Genomic DNA, 3,722 nt, shown 5'->3' with positions numbered 1-3,722 from the left:
GCCTGGATAGACCTAGTGGGTAAGTCGGCGAGGTCGGTTGCCGAACCCACTGGGAACTTTGTTTAGTTCTCACACCACTAACCCTACAGGTCCTAATACGAGCGGGGCGGCGGAGGACCGAGGCAAGGGTTTAGCGCCGTAGATAGCGGCCACCGGGACTTTTCATATTTTGTAGTCATTTTCCCTTTTGGTATACATGTATCAACTTTATTATGTTGATTTAGAGCTTTAAAGTTGTAAACAATCATATAAATGGTGAAAGGCTAACCGTTTGAGGCACTCTATGGACGGAAGTGTAGATCGCCACTTCATTGGAGTGAAATTGGTGAGAGATTGGCTTTAGGCCCAGATGTGCTCCAGGAAGCAGAGGACAAGGTTCGCATTGCTCGGGAGCGATTGTTGACAGCCCAGAGTAGGCAGAGGAGTTATGCTGATCGACGTCGACGAGACTTGGAATTTCAGATTGGAGACTATGTGTTCTTGAAAGTCTCGCCGACCAAAAGAATTAGAAAATTTAGAATCCGGGGTAAGTTGAGCCCCCGATTCATCAGACCGTTTGAGGTTTTGGAGCGTGTAGGCCTGGTAGCGTATCGACTCGCTCTACTGCCAAACCTATCGGGGGTACACAATGTGTTCCATGTATCGATCCTTCGGAAGTACATCCACGACCCGGCTCATGTTTTGGACGCTACGCCTTTGGAGCTGAGGGATGATTTTAGCTTTGAAGAGCAACCCTTGAGGATTTTGGCTTGCGAGGTGAAAAGATTGCGGAACCGAAAAATTCCCTACGTGAAGGTGCTTTGGAGCAACCACGACGAGCGCGAGGCCACTTGGGAGTTAGAGAGCGCACTGCGGGAGCGCTATCCCCATATTTTTCAGACGGAGGCTTGAGGTATTTTGTTTGTTTCGAGTTTCGCGGACGAAACTCCTTTTTAGGAGGGGTGAATGTAACACACTGGACCTTTGCAAATTGCGAGGTTCGAGTGTTTGGATGTATTTCGAGCTTTTCCACGCTTGGTGGAGGGTTGTAGAATGTTTTCCGACCTAAAAAGTTCGAAAACTGGAATTCTGGACAAGTCCTGAGAGTTTTTACTCTCGGGGACCGGTCCCTGAAAGGAGAGACCGGTCCCCCAGTGAGCAGTGTTGCGGCAGCCCTGAGGCAACCGGTCCCTGGCGGGCGAGACCGGTCCCCGAACGCGCTCTCGCAGTAAGAGACCGGTCCCGCGCGGGGAGAGACCGGTTCCCGAACGTTGGTTTTTCGGGTTCGCAGCGAGAGACCGGTCCCTGCTGGGGAGAGACCGGTCCCTCTGGGCGAAAACTGCCCAGACCGGGCTGATGCAATATTGGATTTTTGAGGGGCCTCTTGGGATTTTGTTACAATAGAGGGTCTATATGACCCCTCCACCCTCTCTTCTCCTCATTTCTCTTCTCTCAACTCTCTCCACACCCTTGGTAGAGGAGAAGAAGAAGAAGGAGAAGGAGAAGAAGGAAGGAAGAAGAAGAAGATTGAGAGCTATTAGAGGACTTGGAGCATCTTCCTCACCCTCTCTTCTTCCTTGGTGCTTGGAGCTTGGACTTGGAGCTTGCAAGAGTGAAGATTTTCACCCATTGAGCTTGGATTGAAGCTTCTTTGAGGTTGGTAGCCCTTTCTCTCCATCTAGACTTTGGATTTGAGATTTTTCTTGTGATGAAACCCTAGAATGGGAGTTAGGGTTTGATTTTGGGCTTTTTGAATCTAGGGCTTTTGGGGTTAAATTGATTGGTTTAGAACCTTCCTTGGGCTTGGATTGGAAGGGTTCTAGCTCTCTTTTGGAGCTTTGGAAGAGATTTCTTCTCTTGAGGTGAGTTTTGGCCCTTTTTGCTTCTAGGTTAATGTTTGATCTTATGGTTGGTCGTAATGCCCTCGTATCTCTTCGCTGATTACTTTTAGGGTATTTTGAGACTCGGGGACAACTTGGTTCGGCGAGACGAGACCCTACGCGACGGTTCGGTGGGTTTGACCTAGCCACACAATGAGAAATTCTCATTTGTGCTTAATTAAGTGTTGTTAAATGAAAAAGCATGCATATTCTTGTTATATGTATTTATTGTGAATTTTAGAATGCTTAAAAGGCCTATGTTATATATGATGAAATTTTGGACCTCTATGTAGTAGAGAGTAGCTTGGTAGGCCTATAGTTGCATTTAGCATTCTATATGAGACGTGGTTTCATGCTCCTATAGTGTAAATGAGATTGGATTCATGCATTTAAACCTAAGTTTATTGAGACATGAAAGTTGACAAGATTGCCCTTTAGAAGGTATGTGAACTGGAGAGCTAATGTCATCAAGCGGCATTGAGCTCGGGACATGTGTGAACCTAGTGGATAGGGCCATTGAGGGATTTGGGATACATGTTGAACATCAAATTGCCTAAGTGTCATCAAGGGGCACTAGGCGTAGCAAATGTTGAAACTTCACATTGTGACTTAAACTAGATCTTCGGGATGCTAGTGACTATACCATGTTAGAGACATGAGGATTGGATACTTGAGACTTGGACTATGCTTGCTTGCCATTTGTGCTCATTCGCACATGCTTGTGAGGGTCGCTCCCTACAAGCCGGCACTCCGGAGTTAGCCTACGCGACTTATGTTCGCTCGTGCGGTATTGAGAAGCCTACGGGGTCGAGTGGGACAGACACATTCCAAGAGTAGGGATGTTGGGCTACCACAGGCACTTAGGCGGCACAAGCTGGACTACCTTTGGTAGGTCCTTAATTGGAAATGGAAATCGACACGGTGTTGAGAATGGTTAATCACTACTAGATAGGTTTAGTAGTTGAATTACATTTATATGCTTTTAGCATAGTGTTGAGACATGTAGTATACTTGATAGTCTCCTTTTGCATTAAAGCATACTTGGTTGCCATGACAGAACTTATGCATAATGTATTCATAAAGGTTAATGACTTACTATTTTGATATCGTAGATGTACATCACCATGACATCGTTTATACTTGAGTTTAGTAATTTAGCATTTTAATTATGCCTTTATATCGCAGTCATTATTGCTATTATTATTGTACTTACCCTTTTCTTTTGGGGCCTAGTGGTGCATTGAGCTGAGGTCAGTAATTGCCCACTGGGAACTATAAATTATAGTTCTCACGCCCTCTGTTTTATGTTTTCTTTCAGAGCCTTCCACGCCGGGAGAGGCTAGGGACCGTGGGAAGGGCGTCGCTTCGAGTTAGCTCTCCAGCGAGAGATGAGTTTAGGTGGTCTACCTCTCAATGTTTTATTTTGTGAGAGGTTGAGAGTTGTACCCGTATATGTATAGAGACCACCTTTCTTTTGGATCTTGGTATTTCTTTTGAGGAGTTAATATTGTATCACCTTATGTTTTACTTTCTTCGTCTTGGCATATTTCCTTTACTCTGGTTTAGATGATAGAACTTTGCTCGCTCTGATATCGTTAGTTGTTATTATTCTATTTGTTCTATTTCTTGCTTTTACTTCCGCTTTTTTGTAGACGCCTTATATGTGTAGACATATGGCGGGTCTGGGCACGCCACCGGGAGGGCCCTCGCCGGTCCCGGGGCGTGACAGGTAATGTATATAACACTGAACACGGTGATTGGTTCACCGCGTTTAGACACAATAAACCATTCACTGTGTTCTCTTTGAACACAACCCCCCCCTCCCCGAACTCTGTGTGTGTGTGTGTGTGTCTCTCTCTCTCT

Source organism: Ananas comosus, unplaced genomic scaffold (assembly GCF_001540865.1).
Source record: "Ananas comosus cultivar F153 unplaced genomic scaffold, ASM154086v1, whole genome shotgun sequence".
In the NCBI taxonomy this organism is placed as follows: Eukaryota; Viridiplantae; Streptophyta; class Magnoliopsida; order Poales; family Bromeliaceae; genus Ananas; species Ananas comosus.
The sequence above is the reverse complement of the archived record's forward strand: the minus strand, read 5'-3'. Positions refer to the sequence as shown.